Source organism: Delphinapterus leucas, chromosome 2, assembly GCF_059928025.1.
Source record: "Delphinapterus leucas isolate spDelLeu-1000000601 "Yukka" chromosome 2, BTC_Dleu_Yukka2, whole genome shotgun sequence".
In the NCBI taxonomy this organism is placed as follows: Eukaryota; Metazoa; Chordata; class Mammalia; order Artiodactyla; family Monodontidae; genus Delphinapterus; species Delphinapterus leucas.
Genome location: NC_143130.1, coordinates 87,136,120 through 87,159,653, shown reverse-complemented (window position 1 = coordinate 87,159,653; position 23,534 = coordinate 87,136,120). Strand labels below are relative to the sequence as shown.

At 41.6% G+C, this 23,534-nt stretch overlaps 1 pseudogene; it reads left to right on the top strand.

Moving 5' to 3' along the window:
* LOC149750195 (uncharacterized) overlaps positions 1–17,521 on the top strand; it is a 115,898-nt pseudogene extending 98,377 nt beyond the window's left edge.
* The last annotated feature ends 6,013 nt before the right edge of the window (positions 17,522–23,534 follow it).

Sequence of the window (23,534 nt, the reverse complement as noted above, 5' to 3'; positions counted from 1 at the left end):
CACCTCATGAGGATTACTGAACTTTATTGCCTGAGGTCCAGTTTCTTGAAAAGTGTTTTTTCATATGTTCTGTCTTATTTTTTCATTGCTTCAGGTGGGAGGTTAAATTGGTCCTTGTAACTTCATCTTGGCCAGAATCCAATAACATTCTTTAAGTGTGTTTTGCTTTGATAGAGGGTCCAAATAAGATTAGGCATTGCGTGTCATGTCTTTGTTTCCTTTAATCTACAATATTTCCCTGCTATTTTTTTTCTTGGTCTTTTATGACATTGGCATTTTTGAAGAGTCTAAGCCAGTTGTCTTATAAATTGCCCAACAATCTGGATTTGTCCGTTTCCTCATTAGATTCAAAGTAAACTTTTTGGGGAAGAATACTATATAGGTGATGTAATCTTCATACTTCATCACTTCAGGTGGCCCAGTGCTAAGTTTGATCACTCGATTAAGGTGGTTTCTTCCATAGCTCTCCATGGTAAAGTTATTTTCCCCTTGGTAATTGAAAAATAATATGTGGGGTGAAAGTTTGGGATCAGTGAAGATCCTACTTTCAAACAACTCTTCACCCAAATGTGCATCAATGATAATCCTTGTCTGAATCGATTATTACATTGATAGTTGCCAAATGACACTTTCCTAACTCTATCTTTCCTTTTCCATTTATTAGCTGACATTACTCTATAATGAAGAGCCCCCCCACTTTCATTTTGAGTATCATTATGAACTCGTGTTCTTTTTTTAAAATTAGCTATGTTATAACTTATTATAATGATAATGTTATTCTTTGGAATGTTCCTTTTGTCCAGATTTGGCCAAAGCGACCTCTGTTATTGTTTAACCACACGATGCTTTTCTATTACTAGAATAATTTCTAATATATTAGTACTCACAAATAGGACCTGAGAAAGGGACTCCAGAAGGTGCGGTCTTATTCAGACTCTTCTTAGAAGTGTGCCTTCTTCCTGTGTACTCTCAACCCAAAGTGAGGCTTTCGGGTTGGAAAGAGATACTTCGGATTTAAACTACAGATCAGTGTCACCCAATTCTAATCCCTATTCCTCTTTTTCTAGGCATACCATACCTACTGCCATCCTAATCCTTCTGTTGGGCACCTCTCTCCTCCTCTATATTTATTTCCAACAGTCAAGAGCAGCAATTGGCCAACCGGCCCCTATCCAGTTCTGCAGTCCATATGCCCCAAGAACTCCTTTTTGCAGTGGTCTGTGGTGGCCTTGGCCTACCTCTTCTACCTACTCAAGTAACTCTTTTACCACGAATTTAATTACCTGTGTTTTCATTTATAGGATCTTACCTAGCCGTATGGCCTGCTGCCTCTGCCAATTTAAAAATACCATTGAGGTTGTCTGAAAGACAGTCAAGCTGCGTTGTGACAGTGAATGCCTGACAGACGTCACACGTTGTGGTGAGTCTCAATTGTGGGATAATAAATTTTTAATTATTTAATATTTTTAATCAATGATGATAAATTTTAAAATTCATGATGTAATTGCATTATTTCAATTCATACTTTCAGAGTTCCAGCTCCCTAAGTTTCTAAGAACTACCCCCTTGCTAAAAATCAGATTCTTGGTTACATTATTAAGCTAATAATAGCTCAGTTATATTGTCAGCTTAATAATGTAACTGATCCGCATACATAAAGGAACAAGAGAAAGGAATGGATGGGGGAAGGGAATTAACATTAATGGCCACATATCCTATGCTGTGCCCTCTGCAAATGAGAACTTATTGATATAGTGCCCCACAGTTTGTAAACTGATTTTATATACATTAGGTCTCAAGTACCCTTTGTCTTATAGGACAGGTGTAAATATATTTTTGTTTATTTTGTTTGTTTCTGCAATTTTATAAAGAGTACAAGTGCTGCTGTTTTATGTCCTCTTTGGAGCCTGAGAGTTTCGGGTTCCATAATCAGAAGCTGCTACCTAGCACTTCTAATGGAATGGAGAGCTAGTTTATTTTTTGGCTGTCAAGCTCTGAACTTGCTCTGAATCTCACGCTTTTCTATCCACAAAACACTCAGGGGCTTTCAGCTCTTTTTCTGTATATTAGATTTATTGGCACTAAGTATTTAAAGAGTGCGCGTGCGCGTGTGCACGCGTAGTCCGTTTGCGCCCCGAGCAGCGCACGTGCGGTGACGGTGGGTTGGTGCAATTGGTACTTTTTGCAGTTCCCATCGGGGGTGACAAAACCTTGCTGGTGTGGGAGCTGAGCTCTGGACGCACCCCCGAGGCTTTGCAATTGAGCCGTGCCGGAGCGGAGGGAAGGGTGGAAGAAGCCGCCCCGCGCCCCAGTAACTGGGCGCCCCGGGGTACTGCTTCAGTACCTCATCTGCCTGTGGTCTCCGCTGAGAGGAATCTTAGTTCTAGAGACGACCTGAGCAGTCAGCTCACCCCCATAGATTTTTGAGAGTTAGTCCCAAACAGAAGGCATTGCCTCCTAATGCTTCTCCAAGCTTAGGATTTCAGAGGGAACTTGTTCATGAAATGAGAAGTGTTTGGAGTAGCAGGCTCACCACAGTTACCTGTGGCGAAGGGCTGGGGGAATATAAGTGAATGGGCGGTTTTGTTTCCTGGGCCTGAAATTTACTGCACTTTCTTAGTGTGAGACCACCCTAAAGCATTCTCTGTTTACAATCTTGTCCAGTTTGGCCTTCTGTATTCGGTCCGAGTCTTAAACTCAGCAGTGGGCGGTCCTGGGTTCTCTGCCATGATCAAGTTTTATTCAGCAAGGGATGCCCACAGAGCCCAAAAGGCATGCGACCAGAAGCAACTTTTTCACACATCTCCAGTGAAGCTGGGTCCAAATGTGGAATTCCTCGCTCTACTGGGATGAAGTGCTGAATTTAAAACAAATAGGCCATCTGGAAATCCCTGGTGGTCCAGTGGTTAGGACTCTGCACTTTCACTGCTGAAGGCCCGGGTTCAATCCCTGGTCTGGGAACTAAGATCCCAGGGGGGAAAAAAAAAAAAAAAACGGCTAGCGTTTGTACAGCACTGTGGTGTACAGAATGCTCTCACATGCACTGCTCCACTGATCCCCCAGTTCCCCAGTTGTTTCTTTCTTTTATTTTAGATGAAGAAACTCGAACTCAGGATGGTTAAGTGACTTACTTAAGGTTCATGACAGAAAACGTGGAAACTAGAGTCCAAACCCTAACTTAACTGATGTTAAACCTCATGTCATTTTATGCTGCCCCTTAATTTAAGAAATCTTCACAAGAATCTTCCTTATATATACATTTATGTGGATTTCAAATGTGTGAGGTTGACAAAAATTTTTTTTAATTAATAAATTTATGTATTTATTTTTGGCTGCGTTGGGTCTTGTTGCTGCGCGCCAGCTTTCTCTATTTGCGGCGAGCAGAGTTTGGTCTTCGTTGTGGTGCGTGGGCTTCTCATCGTGACGGCCTCTCTTGTTGCGGAGCACGGGTTCTAGGCACGCGGGCTTCAGTAGTTGTGCCTCACGGGCTCTAGAGCACAGGCTCAGTAGTTGTGGCACACGGGATTAGTTGCTCTGCGGCATGTGGGATCTTCACGGACAAAGCTCGAGCCCTTGTCCCCTGCATTGGTACCCAGACTCTTAACTAGTGTGCCAACAGCAAAGTCCCGAGCTTGACAAACTTTTGTCAGATGTAAGATAAAGGAGGCTTCATCATCATCATCACTCTCAAACTGCCTATTAAGAACTCACTTCAGATTCCAGAAAATGGTTAAATATTCTTTAATGCATTGTAGAAACCTTATTCCATATTAACATGCCATCCAATTTTACCTCCCCAGAATTAACATTTCATTATGTTAAGTACCTTTTCAATTCCTCTGAATGAGTGAGTGAGGCTTAGATTTCCCAGACCTTTCCCTTTATAATTGTGTGTCTTCTCTGATTGGCTTCTTGCTCTAGCTACTTCCTACTGACCTTGCTGCCTCTTCTCACCCATATTTCTTTACTCACTGATTTCACCTTTATTGAATCTGAGAACTCTCCTCAGATGTGACTCCAGGTACACTACCTCCCACTTCTGTACCCTGTTTAACACCCTCTTCAATCCTGGCTGTAGTCCCTGGGATTGAAATGATTTTGTGTCAGACGTTCTTTAATTTGCGGACCCTGCGACCATTTCACGTACCACTCAGATATTACAGATGGTCCTGGAAAGATTATGAAACAGTTACTTGGTATCAGTTGTGAGTAATGAGTTCTTTTCTTATATTGGACATTAAGACCATTCCATAAGCATAGGTTGTGAGATTTTCACAGCATGAAGCCCATCACTGATACCGTAATGAAGAAAATGTTCTCCAAGTCACAATAGAGTTGAGAGGAAAGGGCATTCGTATTAGATTTCTTTATTTAATGCAGAGCCTTAGTTTACTACCCACACCCCCGAAATTTTTCCCTACTTTACTTATGGGTTCTTTTTCAATTTTATTTATTTATTTATTTATTTGGTTGCACTGGGTCTCAGTTGCAGCAGGCGGGCTCCTTAGTTGCGGCTCAAGGGCTCCCCAGTTGTGGCATGTGGGCTCCCCATTTGCAGCAGGCAGGCTCCTTTATTTGTGGCTTGCAGGCTTCTTAAATGTGGCTTGCGAACTCTTAGTTGCAGCGTGCATGTGAGACCTAGTTCCCTGACCGGGGATTAAACCTGGGCCCCCTGCATTGGGATAACGGAATCTTAACCACTGCACCAGCACGGAAGTTCCAATTATGTGTTCTCTTACTCATTGGCAGGTATCTTCCTATCTTTTTCCCCTGTTTTTTATAAATACAGAAAAGAGAATAACATCTTAAAATAAAATGAAGGAAAGGCCTAATGTATCTGAGTTTTTCTCAGTAGCACGAAGGGAAAGGTTTGCCAGCAAGAACTGTGGCAAGGTTATCCCAGATGTCAACTGTCTCTACTACCCAGGGGCTCAGAGCCCTTCTGAAGCTTCCTAATTGTCCAGGACAGCTCCATTGTGACTCACCGCACAGGACATAGCCTCCCATGTGACACTCAACATTTAAAAATTAGTCTTCATTTCTCCTTCCCTGCAGGCAGCTTCAGTTGGAGAAAGTAATTTCATTTTCTTATGTACTCATTCCTTCACTCAGTCGACAGACCATCACTCCTCTATTGTATGCCAAGATCTATGCTTGTTTCTGGTAACAAGGAAAGAATAATATATGGTTCCTTCAAGCATTTAAGGAGCTCATAAACTAGTGACAGAGGAAGATGCACAAACAAATCAATAAAGAATTAACAATGCTTTGACTTTATTTGTATTATTTGAATTTTTATGACTATATTTATATACTACACCCTGTTCAAAATGGAAATGGACCTTTAAGAAAGAACTAGTGATATAAAAACTCCACAGTAATATGTAAGTTCTTTAGAGAGTTAAGAGTGGAAATATTTGCACTCTCAAAGAAACCTGTTAATGCAGATGAACCTCTAATTCTTTTGGTTGCTTTATTAACATTCATAGAGGTATATGTATTCCCTCTTCTAAGAGGGGTTAGTAACTTGGGGAGGGGGTGCTACAGATTAAGGTCCTAATTCAGTGGCAGGTCCATCTTGTCTCCTCTTCAGGTCATATTCTCAAGCAGGAGCTACAGGATGAGACGAGTAAAACAGTTCACTTCCTTTGCGTACCCCCAGCCCCATAATAGGCTTCTGCCGGGCTTCCTTTGTTCTTTCATCATCACTTTCACCACCAGAGGTCAGGGAACCTTCCAGTTAATCAGGGGTCCTGGAAATGATGCAGAAAAGTACTGACTTAAAAATACTAAATAACATTTATTTAGGGATCACTGTGAACTCATTGCTAAAAATTTCCTACTTAATCTTCACAACCACTCTGTAAAATTGGTATTGATAAATCTCAGGTATTTCCAAAATGAGTCTCTATGTAGGGTTGTGATATTTTTAGGTCTTTTATGTCTTTAGGTTCATCTCGGCACCAGACCTAAGGCGGTTCAACATAATACGCTTGCCCTAAAGAGCTCCAGATGCCAAGAATTGGCAAATTACAACTTTGGTTTCTGTGGGTGGTCAAAAAGGATCATCAAGGTAAACTCTGTAGATTTTCTTTGACTAACCAGACTCCTTTCAACATTGAACTCCTAGACTTTAGAGAGCAGAACAGAACAGGGCTATGGGGAGGAGATGTGAGAGACTTCCACATGAAAGTATCTGGGCATTGGCCTGCCACCTAGAATTAGTGATAATCTCAATGACTTGGATGGTGGTGTCCATAATTTTCTCCAGTATTTGTATGGTATATCATAAAAAAAAATACTTGTCCATATCTAGTCATTCATTTGCAAGTCTCAGTTGATTTTGAAGGGATAGCATACCTAGACTATTACCTGGGATTGCTGGAGGTTAGTTTTTATTTCTAACAACAGAATATGTTGAAGTCTAGCCTTTAATTCAAAATCCTAACAGCTTCAGGATCTTTCTAACCTTGAAAAAAGGGAAAATACAGATATTGTGACACCACTTCAGAAGCAAAGCCTGAAGTTCTTCTGTGCTTTAGAGGTGGTGTTGCCCTCCCACGAGTGCAGGAGTCCTGGAGTTGGCATGGCTGAGGAACCTTTGGATAAGTTGGAGGAAGGTCTGCTTTCCAGTATGTGTGTGTGTGGGGAGGTGAGGGAGTGGGATTTCTCTTTTTTCCTTTCTTTCTGAAACTCAACTTTTCAGATACATCATCACCTTTTCTAAGCAAGTAAAGCCCTGGGCAGAATTGTTCTGCCCGACAATATAGGTTTTTGTCTTAGGCAATACCTGACAGCACCTTAACCTTTAGAATTTTAGAACTGACTGCCTGTCAAGAATCTTAGGAGGAGGGAAAATTAGTTAGGAATTTTTTTTTTTTTGGTTAATAATTATTTTTGTGCTAAAACAGTCCTTCAAATACAGATGTCTTCTGTCCTTCAGTTATCCTAACAAAATCATTGTCTAAAGATTGAAATAAACTCTTGTGTAAATGTTCAGTCCTTTGCCTCCTATAAAAGGGCCTGAGCAGAATAGGTGAATGTAGATCCCTAGAAAAGGGATTCCGATTGGTACTGTTTTTTTCCTAGAATCCATGGCACTTGGGCTTAGGGTTTGAAGTCAGAGGCAGGGCTGTTAGCGAATGGGGTGGAGGAGGCTCCACCATCCACCTGAGTGGGTGATGGTTGAGTAGAGTCCAGATCATCTGCACTACAACCAAATCTATCTCACTGTATGAATCCAGCCCTTTACACACGGGAGAGCAGGGTCTGTAGCAGTGTAGCCTCAGCTTGTCCATTTGAAATCTGTGAGTAATATGAGATTTGTGCCACGTTTTTGGTTTACATTTCCCGTGTAGTATTTTAGGAACTTCCAGAATAGATCTGAGCAGAAAAAATATGCCATGCCAGGGTATACCTGCAACGGAGACATTCACCCGTACCCCAGTGTTGTGCCTGCCCTTAATCAGTAAGGTAATGATCTAAGAATCGCAGATGCATTTTTAGTTTTAAACATATAACCTAGAAATCAGTTATTCATATAGGCATTTTAAATTCATCTGTTTTGGTTGGATTTAGGGTCATTATCATTCCTTATGGGAAGGAAGGTAACCCAGAAGCTTGCTATTCAGAAAGCTATGACAGATGCATTCCAGAAATTGCTGAATGTGGTTTTAGGTAAGACCTTTTTGATTGTCCTTGAAGTACTTCAGTTTTAGTGAGCAAATAAACTTATGTGAAAAGTGAATTGGATGAAAATAATGGTTATCTAAAACATTACATATTCTTTCATTCACCAGATGCTTTCACAGCAGCAGTCTTACATTTGTTCTTTGCGGCATTTATGAGAAATACGACAGCACATATTATTGTCCCCAGTGTTTAGATGTAGAATGACTGGCCTCAGTTCATACAGAAAGTGTTTGATCCAGTTCTTCCTCAATTGCTTGCCTCTCATACAGAATAGTGTAGTGATTATAAGCCTTGGACACCTGTGTTTGAGTCCTACCATTGTCTCTTAGATTTTATTGTTGTTGTTGCAATTTTAGATTTTTGTAGCCAGAGACATTTGTAGGTATTTAATATCTCTAAGCTGCAATTTCTTTATCTGCAAATAGGGTTAGTAATTCAGCTTACCACTGGGGGATATTGTAAGAGTAAATGAGATGATGAATATAAAAAGTTTAGAACTATGCCTGAAACATAGTAAGCAGACAAAATATATTGACTATTATTATTACCGTTGTTTTCTTGTTGAAGTGTTTATTTCTGATATATTGGGTGAATATGATTCTTATATAATAATCGGCTAAGTTTCTGTGAGCCTTGAAACTGGTCATGCTATTGAATAGCGTCGATTGTGTTCCCTATCCAGTTATACAGCGGTGAGAATGTCACCCTGTGAGGCTGTGCCCAAAGGAAACTTTATGATTAGTAGATTCCGGGAACAGAATTGCTCCCCTGCTTCACAGCCCTGCAGGCTTAGAGACTGAGAAATCCTAGGTAAGTTGTCAGCGACCTTATTGGCTTGTAAGAGTTGACCCTGGATTGGACTTGGCCTTCCAGCCTGGGCAGTCCTTCCAGTGAAGTTTGACTTCCTGGTCATCAGGCACAATCTCCATCCACTGTCAACTCTGGGTAACAACCTTTAAGAACCAAACTAAATGCCTGAGTTGTTTGTGCCTAATATGCCAAGGTACTCCTTATATGTACACAAAACCCCTTAGACCAAAAAACCTGGGGGCTCTAGCTTGCCTTGAGGAAAGCTGTATTGTCCAAAGGGTACATGGGCCAGTTTCTGCCAGTAGAGTGTTCAAATGCTCTGTCTGTGTCTGTCTCCAAAGCTTTGTTCAGTGTATCTGGTAGAATTTTGGTCCCAAGGAGTAGGCACTTGCCTTGCTTCTAATCGGAAGTATCTGTTATAGTCCAGTAGTGTCTCTTCCAGGTTTGAACTCACTTTGACCCCCACCTGATGCCTTCCTATCTAATTGTATTGTGATTGAACATTTTTGTTTCCACGGCTTTTAATTTCTATGTCCTTATTCCTTAGTTCTTATTTCTAAGATCATAAAGTTTTTGAACCAAAGTTGATACTTCTTATATATGTTTTCACATAGAATTATAATAAAAACTGATGTGTCACATGAGGGAACTTCTACGAAAATGCTCTTATTTTCTGCTTTTAAAGTCAAAAGAATGTCTAATTATTCGGTGCTACCATTGTATACAGGAAGTTTTAGAACAAGGAAACTTCTGAATTGATCCTTGTTAACTTTGTTACAGAAAGTGGTAAAACAGCTGTGGCATATAGACCCTGTGAAGAGGTCACAGATGCTAGAACCAAAGAGGAACTACAGGATTTAATTCAAGCATGTGGAGATAAAAGCTCAAGTGGTACACAGCCAGTATAGCCATAATTCAAAACAACCAGCAGGGCTTGGAAGACTTCAGCATATCTACTCAGTTCTGTCTTCCTTAGGAAAAGGTGAAACTCTGAAAGTGCTTTTGAGGCAGGGAATTTCTAGTACTTCTCCAAGTCCCGGACCTTGTCTCTGGCCCCTTATTTGAAGTTTCGAGAGCAGGATTGAGGGCCACCAGTGTACGTCTATGGTTGTGGACACAGGAGAAGACACAGGCCTTTTAGAACTCCCTTCAAGTAGAATTGCAGGGATTTGGGAACAAAGTAACTATGGTCTTAAGTGTGATTATGCTACACTGTCTAAAAACTATTCATACCTTTCAAGTAAGGTATATTACCCAGATCTCAGCATCTCATATGTATCTTGTGTTAAATATTTTGCCAAAGAACCTTTCTGTAAAACAGTTATATGGATGCCTCGAGTTACGGCTTAAGTTGTCAACGTAATTTCTGAAAGAAAACATTAATGTACTGCATGTAGGATTTTTATTCAAAAGGAGCAAAAAATGTGTTTCGTGTCATTGAGAGCTTAATTTTTGGCTAGATTTCTGATTATTTAACTCACCCCAATGTTGCAAAGTTTGTTTTGAAGGCAAGAAAGTAGAGAAAGAAAAGGTGGTTATGTTCTGAAAAATTTTGAAAGTTTTTTCCTGTACAAAATAATTATTTTAAATCAATTTAAATCAGTCCAGGGAACTTGAAATGTATCCATGTTTGGGCTTTAAGAAGTCTAGCTTCCTATGAAATGTGAGAGGAAAGGGTTCCGTATTGATACAAAAGATTCTGGAAACCTGATTATAACAACAGATCCACTCCTAAATGAGGCCAATCTTGGAATCAGTTCCATTTAGAAACCATCATGTGCTAGGCACTGGAAATAAGGTGAAGCTCCTTCTCTCTTGGAGTTTAGGTGTTAAAGGTGTAGCAGACAATTAAAAAGGAGTAAAATTAAATAGATTATGAAAAGGACTGTGAAGAAAGTAAACTTCGTGCTAGTTACAGTATTTCAAGAAAATTACTTAACATGCTGACTTTAACATTCTAACTAACTGTCTTCTCCATATGTGCACACAGGGTAGACCTCTGAAAAGTCTCACTGTAGTTTTTTCTAGATTAATGGCTCTGTTGGGACAAGTTGGGATGGGGGAAGTCTTCCCATGCTAATGCAAAGGGCCATTCACTTGGTTTTAGGCTCTCTTTCCCAGAATGAATTGCTCACCTGCCCCAAACCCCTCCTGCATAAGTTCTGGAGTCATCACTGATTCAGTGGTGACCCCTAATAACAGAGTGGTGTATGAATAATGAGACGTGAATACTGAGAGTTTGGAGGAAATGGCAACATTTTCGCATAATTGTAAGGTGTGTCCCCCTCCCGCCACCCTAACTGGTGCTCATTTTGCAGGTCAGCTAGTTTTCTTGTCAACCGTGTGGCCAAAGTGAGCAAGAATGTCTCTCAGACTTCAGGTTTGAGGAGGAAGAGTTCAGATTGCCAGAACTGGACTAGCACTTTTGAATTTCCCAGAATGCCAGGTCCTTTGGTTTCCTCGGGAAGCTCTGTATCCTTCCCTCCCGCGTCCACCCCTGGGCTGCTGGAGTTTGGGGCCACTCGGGTCTGCAGCCCAAATCCCGCCTCATTGTTTGGGGCCAGGGAGGGCAGGGCGGGTTTGGGAAGAGGGCCCGGCAGGAGGTAATTGTTGCCTTTGCAAGGGGAAGGGTGGCTTGCGCCCTGGGGACTCTGGGAAAAAGGCCCACTCTGGTGGCGCGGATTGGATCTCCGCACGAGCCTAATAACTGTGGCGCAACTAAAGACGTCATAAATAACGGGAGGGACTTTAGGCGGGGGCGGGGCGCGCGGTTTCTAACGTGAGCCGTCGCCTTGGCGCTGGCATAGCAGTTCAGCCAGGACAGAGGATGTGCTTCCGGCTCCTCACTGGCCTGGGTCACTGCCCCTGGAGCCGGCGCATGTTATGTCCTGGCTGCGCCATTGGTTGCCAGGACTCTTCCTCACATGGCAAGGACGGTGGCTTCTAGTCCAGGCAGTTCAGCCTCCGGAGTGGGCCCTGGGCCCCGTCCAGGTGACCCCCAACCCCCCGCGGCTGACAGAGGCTTGGTCTTCACAGGCCTCAGACCCTCCTCCCAAATTGCCCCATGCCCTTACACCCCTGGCAGAAGCCGTGGGCTTTAATTACTTAAAGTCCTTGTCTCCAGTCCAGATATTTGCTCCCCCTCATCAGGAGCTGACGGAGACTGAGGTTCCATACCCGGACACGGATTCGGTTGGAGAGCTGCCTACAGGGCCAGATCAGTTTGCTGTTCCACATCAGGATCTGAATAACAAGCAATCCCAACAGCAAAAGCTCCCAGAGGCAGTTCCAGTGCTAGACTGGAATCAGAATCAGCCCTTGGTTCTCCCTTCTCGACACAAAAGTAAGACTAAACACATAGGTCTAGAGGAGGCTGAAGGTCACCAGTCATTTGTAATACTTGTTCCACCTCTAGGTAGTAAGAGCTCAAAACCAGTGAAGTTTTTTGTTTCACCCCCAAACCTGAAGAAAGATCTAGTTCAGCATCAACGGCTTGACAAAACTATTGTTGGAAGTATAGGCCAATTTCAAAAAAACACTCAGGGTCTAGAACAACAGTTGCAGGGTGATTATTTAGATCCCAGTATGGATGCCATTTATCCTGAGGCGTGCCTACCTATGGATTTTTTGGGGAGCCCAGATGAACCTACAGAACCCCCTGAGGAAGCTGAAATTTCTCCATCCCAGCAGGATGGCCCAGTGCTAAGTTTGATCACTTGATTAAGGTGGTTTCTTCCATAGCTCTCCATGGTAAAGTTATTTTTCCCCTTGGTGATTGATAAATAATCTGTGGGATGATACTTTGGGATCAGTGAAGATCCTACTTTCAAACAACTCTTCACCCAAATGTGCATCAGTGATAATCTTTGAATCAACTATTACATTGATAGTTGCAAAATGACACTTTCCTATTCTATCATCCATTTTGCATTTATTAGCTGACATTATTCTATACAGAAGAGCTCCCCCACTTTTCCTTTTGAGTATCACTATGAACTCATGTACTTTTTAAAAAATTAACTCTGGTATACCTTATTATAATGATAATGTTATTCTTTGGAATGTTCCTTTTGTCTAGATTTGGCCAATGCGATCTCTGTTATTGTTTAACCACACGATGCTTTTTTATTACTAGAATAACTTCTAATATATTACTACTCACAAATGGGAACTGAGAAAGGGATTCCAGAAGGTGCGGTCTTATTCAGACTCTTCTTAGAAGTCTGCCTTCTTCCTGTGTACTCTCAACCCAAAGTGAGGCTTTTGGGTTGGAAGGAGATACTTCTGAATTAAAGTACAGATCAATGTCACCCAATTCTAATCCCTATTCCCTTTTTTCTAGGCATACCATACCTACTGCCATCCTAATCCTTCTGTTGGGCCCATCTCTCCTCCTCTATATTTATTTACAACAGTCAAGAGCAGCAATTGGCCAACCGGCCCCTATCCAGTTCTGCAGTCCATATGCCCCAAGAACTCCTTTTTGCAGTGGTCTGTGGTGGCCTTGGCCTACCTCTTCTACCTACTCAAGTAACTCTTTTACCATGAATTTAATTATCTGTGTTTCCATTTATAGGAACTTACCTAGCCATATGGCCTGTTGCCTCTGCCAATTTAAAAATACCATTGAGGTTGTCTGTAAGAGAGTCAAGCTGTGTTGTGACAGTGGATGCCTGACAGACTTCACACGTTGTGGTGAGTCTCAACTGCGGGATAATAAGTTTTTAATTTTATTTTATTTTTAATCAATAATGATAATTTTTAAAATTAATTTAAAATTAAAATTAATGATGTAATTTCATTATTTTAATTAATTCATTCAGAGTTCCAGCTCCCTAAGTTTCTAAGACCTCCCCCCTTGGTAAGAATCAGAGTCTTGGTTACATTATTAAGCTAATTGTTGCTCAGTTACATTGTTAGCTTAATAATGTTACTGATCCACATACATAAAGGGACAAGAGAAAGGAATGGAAGCGGGAAGGGAATTAACATTAATGGCCACATATCCTATGCTGTGCTCTCTGCAAATGAGAACTTATTGATATAGTGCCTCACAGTTTGTAAACTGATTTTATATACATTAGGTCTCAAGTACCATTTGTCTTATAGGACAGGTGTAAATATATTGTTATTTTGTTTGTTTTTGCAATTTTATAAAGAGTACAAGTGATGGTGTTTTATGTTCTATTTGGAGCCTGAGATTTCTGCTTCCATAACCGGAAGCTGCTACCTAGCCCTTCTAATGGATGGGAGAGCTAGTTTATTCTTAGACTGTCCAGCTCTGAACTTGCTCTGAATCTCAAACTTTTCTATCCACAAAGCACTCAGGGGCTTTCAACTATTTTGCTATATATTAGATTTATTGGCACTAACTTGGTGACTTCCAAAATGTGCTTTCATGCCCACGTAGCTTGAATCCAGGTCTCTATCACTGATCTAGAACACATCATAAATAATAACACTTTGCTACTTATATAAAGACAATATTGCTGATTTTTCAACACAATGTGTTTTTTTTTTGTCTGTGACACACAGCTTATGGGATCCTAGCTCCACAACCAGGGATTGAACCCAGGCCACAGCAGGGAAAGTGCCGGGTCCTAACCACTAGACCACCAGGGAACTCCCCCAATTTTTTTACTAGTTGTATTACTCCCTCCTGCCCCAGAAGTGGGCAGAAAAGGCATTTTTAATTTCCTTTTACAGGTGAGGAAAAAGAAGATCAGAGGTGTTAAGTGCTATGACCCTAGTGCCCCGATCTCCTCTCCCCAGTTTGGGGCTCTCTGCAAGCCCATGCTCCTCCTTTCTCATGACACTTCCCTCCTCCTTTGACCCTCAGGAAAAATACTTTTCATCCTTTTGGAAGAGAAGCCCAGCTACACAATGGTATACATTACCTTCACACAGTCAGAAGCTTTGGATGGTTCCCCAAGTAAAGCTGGAAATATTAGAAGTAAAATGAAATGAAAGCAAAGTAGCCATCTGACAGAAGTTGCTTTTTCCCTTTAGCATTTTGGACCTCAAGTATTATTCCATTGATTTGTTGAACATTCCACGTTGGCCTACAATTGGGCAAATCTCTTATACCCCAGATCCCTGCCCAACTTTTAGCAAAGAGCTCAGGCGAACATAGCGTTTTTTTTCTGTATAGAGCCTTCTGTTATGAGGGCTGGGATATATGGAAGCAGGGACTGAGCAAAGGACTCGGTGGGTGGGTGGAGAAGGACATGTCCAGATGACGACCTGTTAATGGCGGTTGTTGTCGTGGTCATCTGTGATAGTAGCAAGGACACAAGCACACTAAAGAGGTGGATAGAGGAAGGCTCACACTCCTCTGCCTCTGAGGAGGGACAGGATGGGGTATATAAATTTGAGGAGTCACAGTAGATCTGCAGAGAGTCCAGCTGAGTAGGGGAATATTTGTCTTCCAGCCTTGGATTTTCTTCATTTCTGGCCCCTGGGAACCAGTGGAGTAATCCTGAATATAGTTAGTATATGTCACGCTACAGAATTTTCTGAGTAGATATCCACTTTTTCAAGAGATATCTTTTTCACATTTTGTTGTTGACAGTCATAGGCTTAAGTGTGTGTTTCTTTTTCTCCTAAGTGGCACTCAAACGTTGAGTGATTCCTAATTTATTTGGCTGTGGACTGACTAAAAGCTGTCCCATCAGTCTTCAGTGATCAAAAACAGTTATTTTTAGCAGATGAAGAAACATCTATAGGGAATGCAGAAGGATCGTTGAAGGTGTTACAAGCTTGGAAGAAGAACAGCAGCGAGCTGACTATTGAGTCAGAGAGTGCATCCTCAGATAAAGTGCTGTCAGCTTGTCAGGCTTCATGAATGAGCAGCTGGACTTTAATAATAGAAGTGATATTATCAGTGCACTGAATTACATACTGCCTTTTATCTCAGAGGGGAATCTAGGAGATGTGGAATCAACATTATTACCATTCATTCAACTTATTTTCTCAAATACACAAGATGGAGATATGCCACTGGGCATTTTGAAAATCAATACAAGGAGCCCTTCTGTTAAACCTGTACCCAACAATTCAACTAATAAAAATAAACTGAAGAAACTTCACTTTCTGGAAAATTTTTAGATGCAGAAACTGAAGAAAAATTCGATGAGGTTAAAAAGGAAGAAAAACCTGCCACGCATACGCGATCCAACCATTTAAGTACCATGTTTAAACTCTGCATCTTTCAAAAGAAATTGGAAGCTGCCCAACCACAGAAAGACAGCCTAGCAAAGATTGAGATTACAGAGAAACACCTGCTGAGAGTGAACAGGGTCCTCAGGGGCCCAAGGGGCATACAGAAAATGCACCTCAAAGCAGTGGGAGATGAGAGCGTCAGGAGGAAACAGAATGCCCACCAATCTGTGGCGAACACTGCCAAAGAAAGAAGGCTCAGGAGACCATCCCCAAGAAAGCTGAAACAGCTTCTCATGGTGCAGAGGCCCAGGCAGCTGGTGGGAAAGTCGTCCAATGCAGAGTCTTCATTCATAAAGGAACACAAGGCAGCAGGCTCCTCTTCCCTGAAACAGTACTTCAAGGGCAGGCCTTGTGCCTCCATCCCTCCAAAATCCCCATCTGAGGTTAAAAGCAAATCAAAAGACTTATCCCACACTATTTTTGTTTTAGAAGCTGTAAAGGCTAGAGTTAGAAATATTGAGGCTCCTGAACTAATCTCACCTTCTGGTGAAAAATACATCTTCCATGAAACTCAGTCTCATCGGGTCCACAGAAAACCCAAAGTCAAAAGGAGTCGAAAGTTCAGAAAGAAAAGTTCACTCAATAGAATGATGCTTGCAAGCTCTCCATTCTCTGTAGCGAGGAGTCTCATAAATTCCCCTCCACGAGAGGCTGTTTCACCTTCAAGAGAAGTGACTTCTCAGGAAAATCCTTTTCTAGCATTATTTTCTCTTTCAGACCATCCTACAGAACACACTACTTCAGAAAACAATACTGCATAAAATGTTTCTGATGAAATTATTTCCAGAGGAAACTCTACTCTGCCAGGAGGAAACGGCCCTGGAAACACTACCCATAGGAACGTCTTCACTGCACATTCTACTGTTGCTGCAGACAACAGTATGCCAACTGTTGAACACACCAACAAAACACAATGGGAGTACCACAACACGGGCACTGAATTATCCTCCAAGCCCACAGGCTTCCCTTTCCCAGGGCTCACATCCCCAGGTGATCAAGTTGAAACTCAGCTAAACCAGCAGCTACGGTCCCTCATCCCCAACAATGACATGCGAAGGCTCATTTCTCATGTTATCCAGACTTTGAAAATGGACTGCTCAGAGACACACGGGCAGCTGGCCTGTGCCAACCTCATGTCTCAAACAGGCCTCCTGATGAAACTTCTCAGCAAGCAGCAAGAAGTAAATGTTTCCAAAGCGGAATGGCATACGGACCAGTGGAAAACTGACAACTATATCAGTGAAAGCACAGAAACCCAGAGTGAGCAGAAAGAGCAGGAGTCAAGTGAGGTGAGGATAACCCCTGACACATGGGAGCTGGACTTTTACTCAGTTTAGGACATGCCATTAACGTGCCCAAGCAGGAATACCATGGGCTCCTAGTCTGTATCTTATCTTCAGCCATGAAACTGGCTAAGACAGTGATCTCCCACTTTGCTCGTTTAGAGAGTGTGCCACTATTCCTTGGGTAGACGAGAAAAGGCATAACACAAGATAAATAATGTGTAGATAAATAAAGTGTAGAAGAAATTGCTAATGATAAGATTAATAACATTCAATTTGGCTTGTTCTTGTAGAAGCTACTCGCCTGAAAGCATTGGGTTTTATAGTATTTTAAGAATAGTTAACTATCATTTAGAATAGGATTAAAAATAGTTAGCTTTCATCCCTTCCATCTCCTTGTTTTAAAAAAACTGTTATTTATTATTTTTAGCTCACAAAAGAAGTTCCAGGATATGGCTATAACAACAAACTCATCTTGGCAATATCTGTAACTGTAGTAGTGACGATTTTGGTTACAATTCTCTGTCTAATTGAGGTAAGGATGATAATTAATTCAGATTCAGAACCCACAAACTGAGAATCAAAGCCACCTTTCCTCCTCCTACTACTTGATTCTTCTCTTTAATCATGAGTAGTGAATACACTTTGTTCTTTTACTGAAAAGTATATTCCCAGGATTTTTTGTTTGTTTGCTTGTGCTTTTGTTTGTTTTTTTTATGTGCGTTTGGTCTTCATTGCGGTGCGCAGGCTTCTCATTTTGGTGGCTACTCTTGTTGTGGAGTACGGGCTCTAGGCACGCGGGCTCAGGAATTGTGGCGCACGGACTTAGTTGCTACGCAGTATGTGGGACCTTCCCAGACCAGGAATGAAACCCGCGTCCCCTTCACTTGCAGGCGAATTCTTAACCACTGTGCCACCAGGGAAGTCCCCACAGGATTTTTAAAGGAACTCCACTCCCAGGAGATCTCTATGGAATTGGATGCATGGTAACAAGCCATTGGACTATTTTGACAAGTGAAGTTTATAAGAAGGCCAGAGTTGACATGATAGTAAAATTTGTTCAACACAAAAAACTATGCTGATTTGTTGTACTCACCTGTCACTCTCATTGTACTGTTGATTTCTTTACTTGTTGGCTGAAATGATAGATATAGGATCTCCATACTCATGGAGCTATCAGTCACCCTGGGAGGGCTAAAAGGACATGCCTAAAAGATAAAAGTGTGATCTCGTCAATTGCTTAGGTTTACTTAGCAGCTTTCTTCTCTGGTGTATTAGGAATTGTGTAGATATGTTCCATTAAAACACTGCAAGTAAAATCCTGCAGCAGGCTACCCTAAAGTATGTCATATTTATAGTAGCCTATTCCTGGAGCTAGCCTGTTTACCTTTTGTTCAGTTACATAATGGTTTATTACTTTTCCCAACAGGCAGTTGCTAACATTAAAAGAGTGACTTTAGTAAGCTGACAATCTTGATTCTACCCTACCAATCCAACCTACTTTATTGACCTTTTCTCTTGTAATGGCACGCCCCCATTCCAGCCAAAGCAGCTCCTCACTATACGCTAGTTACACCATACCCACTCCTACTTTTGTCTGTGCCTTTACCCATCGAAAATTCCTTTATTTTGCTTTGCCTGTGGAAGTCCTATGCACCTCTTAAAGACCAACTCAAGTTCAGATATCTTTCTTCATAAAGCCTTCGCTGAATACTCCAGCCCTCCTGATCCTTGTCCTGTGAGGTTTGTCACCAGTTCTTAGGGGCCATAGCAAAGCAGTCCCCTCCCCTCAGAACTCACAAAAGTTGTAAGCAGTTTTTTAAAAGGCAGCCCCCCAGGAGAGAAACAGCAAGGTTAGCACATCGTGGAGCTGAGCAGAGATGTGTAAGGACCAATGGCTTCCTGGCCTATCAGACTTGAATAAAACCTGACATGATGTACTAACTTGTCAAGAGAAATGTGTCTATCTGCAGGAGGGTTGGTCAGTAGTGAAAGCATAGAAAAGGTGAGGAGAGAACAACATGGGCAGTGCCCATCCTCACATTGCCCGAGAGTAGAGATGGCACCTTAGGCAGCATAACTGAAGAGTCAGGCCCACCAGCCAGGCTGTGCCTGTTGAGGAGATGGATGGATCCAGCTACCTCAGGCGTTCCCATTAAATTCTCGATTCAGCTGATTCCTTTTCTAATTCTGTTCTCACCAAGTAGCCTTCGATTGTGTGATTTTGCTTGAGTGTGCCACAGAGGCCTGTCTCCACAGAAGGTAATAATTCACTGATTGTGCAGACACGGATGCCCTGTGTGTAGAACAGATGTATTTCTCATTGTCAAGTAATAATTTGGCATTCTGCGTTTTGATCAATCCTGTGATATTGATAAAGTGAGACCGCCACAACAGGAAGACATGAGTTCTCTCTTGGTGAGGAAGAGGATGATTTCTGAGCCTCGGAGGCTGGGGACTAGCATGGGGTCAGCTTGCTAGTCATTGGCCATTGCCCACACTGTACTCTCTACATCTCCAGCTGGCATATGTCCTTTTGCTTTTTTACAATTTCTGTAAAGTCCCCTCTTTATGTTTTTAACTTCTATGTAGGTTAACCTTGCATTTGTTTCCTTTTGTTTTGATTTCGCCTGCGAGATCTTAATTCCCGAAGTAGGGATTAAACCTGTGTCCTCGGCAGTGAAAGCGAGGAGTCCTAACCATTTTTTCCTCTCCCCACTTATATGATAAGCTTTTTGAGGACAGGGGCCATGCAGTGCTCTTCCTATGGCAGACAATAATGGTGTTCAACGGAAGAGAGATGAGGCGTTATGTCAATTCCACAGTGAGGAATAATGCAGCCGAATATTTATTTGAAGTAGCATAGAGTCCAGCAATAGACCCATGTTTTCTTAAGACTTTTGAAATGTCATGTTTTAATATTCGAATCAGTGAAAAAAAATGAATTAATGGTGATAGAATAGCTGCGTAACTATTTGGGGGGTAAAAAATAGCAGATCCCCATTTTTCATCTTAAATAAACATATTTCCATAAATGTGAAGAAAGACCACGTAAAGGTATTAGAAGAAAATAAAAGCAATATTTTTATAATCTTATAGTGGGAAAGAGCCTTCAGAGCCTGATGCCACAAGCAGAGCCTTTGATATATTCCACCGTCTTGTCTGTGACACCAGCTTAGCACTGATTCATGCCAAGTGTAAGAGGAAGAGTTTTCCATGTATTGTCTGATTTAATGCCCACAGTCCGGTAAGGATGATATTACTATCCCTCCTTCATAGATGAAGGAGATCGATGTAAGGCCCCAGTGGCCAAACCAAAAGCAGAAGCCAGCTTCAGCCGACTGCAAAGCTTGTGCTCCCTACTCCACTCTTTTTTCTTGTCTCCTTAGAGACAAAAAAAACTGGAAAGTTTTGAAACACTGAAATTCAATGAAAGCCAGTATTTCTTTACTATAATGAGTTTTTTGTTTGTTTGTTTGGGCGTGGCGGGGTTTGGCCATGCTGTGCAGCTCGCGGGATCTTAATTCCCTGACCAGGGATTGAACCTCGGGCTGGCCACAGCAGTGAAAGAGACAAGGCCTAACCACTGGACCACCAGGGAACTCCCAAGAGTTTTATAAGTCAACAAGAAGAAGACAAACAATCCAGGGAAAAAGGGGACAAGGGCTGTGAAGAGTAGGATGTGTGTTGACAGTCAGCCACCATATCTGCCCGACCTCTCCTCATGGCTTGTGTGCTGTGGGTTTTGTTAGCCAGGCCTTTGTCACCTCATGACGTAAAAATAATCCATAATCTTTTCTTCAAGTACTTTAATAATCTGTCTAGAATTTGTTGTATTTGTTTTTTTGTGTGGTTGAGGTAGGGGATCTAACATTTTCCCCCTATATGAAGATCTAATTGTTTTCAAAGCTTTCACTGAATGGTTTAGTCTTTCTTCCCTGGTCTAATATACTATCTTTATCTGGACTCTATTCTGTGATCCAGTTATCTTGTCCTGTACGAGTACCAATATCACACTGCTTAATTCCAGTTGCTCTATAACATATGTTATATCTGGTAGGGCAAGATCCTACTCTTTGACCTTCTTTTTCATACATTTCATAACTATTCTTACATATATTGTCTGCCAAATGTCTGCTGGCCAGGTTTTATTTAAAAATTATTTTGGCTATAAATGGATTGCATTGAATTTGGAGGTTACTGTGAAGAGAATTGATCTCTTTACAACCTTCTAGGAGGATGGTATCTCATGCCATGTAAGTACATCTTCTTAATGTCCTTCAGAAAAGTTTTAATATTTTCATCACATAGGTCTTACAAATTTTTGGTTAAGTTTATTCCTAGGTACTTTATGCATTTCTATTGATATAGTAAATGGGATGCTTCTTCTGTTTCTTAGTTATTTGTGTTATATGGGAAAGCTATTGAGGCTTATATGTGGATCTCTTGATTTTGTATGGAGCCATCTTACTCATGTTGCTTCCAATAAAATTTCGGTTGATTCTTTTGGTCTTTTTAGGTCTCTCTCATTTCACGTGCAAATATTTTTGTCTCTTCCTTTCCAATACTTCATTTTTCTTATCATACTGATTAAGACCTCCTCCACAGTGATCAATAGTAGCAGTAATCATGGGCATCCTACTCTTGGTCTTGACTTTAAAACAATGCTTAGGTTTCTGCTGGATACTTTTATTTTCTTTTCCTACTTCTAAGAGTTTTTATTAGGAATTATGTGTTGAACGTCATCTAAAACAGTCAATAAAATATATCGCCTGCTGCATGCAAGTCCCTATGTTAGGTACTGTGGAAGAGTCAAAGGATTATTAAACAGGGTAGAATTCCTTTCCTTAAAAAAGTTATCATCTCACTGGGTAGATAAGATTTAAAGTAAAAAGGAATGAATAAGGATTTGGAAATAGTTGTAATGGCTAATCATGATTACGTTTTCTTTCAAAACAGATTTATTCTCATAGAATTGTAAAAGAGGAAGATAAAAGAAGCAGAAGGTAAATATTGGTTTTGAAAGCAGAATTTTACAACTAGAGGAGAACTTAGAACTCATCTATTTCAATTTCCTGACTAAAGGCAGGAAGAATGTTTAATTACCCTAATGGTTTACCCTAATTTATTTATTAGCAGAATTAGCTCCCCATCCCAGGCTGACTTAGAACAGGACTGGCACCGATTCATCTGCTTTCACTAGTCCTTTAAGGAAAGAGGGTGGATGGGGAGAGGTTTTGGTTGTACCTGTTCCTGCTGGCCGGATGCACCAGGCCAGGCCAGAGGCCTTCTAGGAGGCTCCAGGGTAGGGAAGGCCACATGGTTGGGGATGTAGGGGCTGGCCTCACTCAAAGCTGACAAAAGGTAGAACATATGAGTCCCTTCTGTAATTTGGAAAGGAAACTTCGCTTCTCATCCTACTGCTTTTTATGCCCGTACTCTCTATTGCCTTTATCCAAACCTCATAGAATTTTAACTGGGAGAAACGTTAGACAGTATTTTGTCTCTTCCTTTAATAATAAGGCAATGGAGAAGGAGAAAGGGAAAATACTTTGCCCCATGGTCATACTGCTAGTGATTATCAAAAAGAAGAGGGTCCCTTTCCACTGAGGACTTCTCTACTGATCGCACTGTGCCTGGGCTCTGAGCTACGTTTTGTGTCACAATTCGGTATACACATACTATATGGACATAAGTAGTTTCTGAAACAAACTTATTGTGCACTCTGATGTTTTTCTCTTCTATTTGTATTCAAAAAGAGTATTTTGTGTTTGCCTGCTGGTCATGGCCTTTAAACTGATCCCACAATTCACTGACACCTCAGTGACAGCCTGTAGTATGAAAGTCAGAGAGGTATAGATAACTTTGCTTGTTGGTTTCAGGTGTTTACTTGGTGTGATTCAACTTATAGGATAGAGCAGCCAGGAAAATAAAAGCACCTTCTCCCCACACCCACACCCCCAGCAAATGCTGCATGTGCGACTATGTCCAAAGCGGACTAGTGTGAAGTGCATCTACAGCGTACCGTGTTTCTGCCCAGCGCCGTTGTGCAGTGTTTTCTCTGCACGATGTCACTTGGCCAAGGACCAAGAAAGGTGAGTGGGGCTGAAAATCCTGCCTATACTCCATGCTAAGCTTCATGTAAAAGTCTCCCCAGAGACACTGGGGGCCATTTTGGACAGACACAGAGAACTTCTGGAAGGACAGCATGCATGCAATGATTTTCAAGATCCCGGGTCTCTTGTGATTTTGCTCATTGTGATTATGGACTGAGGTACCCATTTAGTCCTAATACGACCAGAGATAACACATTGTGAGAGAGATGAAAAACGACATGTAACACTAACTGTGTGTGTTTTCCTTCAAGGGGCTTTTTTCGATTTCTGCTGCATAAGAGAAGCTCAGGGGAAAGTGAGAGTCAGGTAAGTTTGAGGAGGAGAAAGTACTGTGGCCAGAGAAAGCAGGGGAGATGCAGAATTAATATTTCCCTTTCTGTTTCTAGGAGGGCTCTTTCGGGAGAAGACGGCC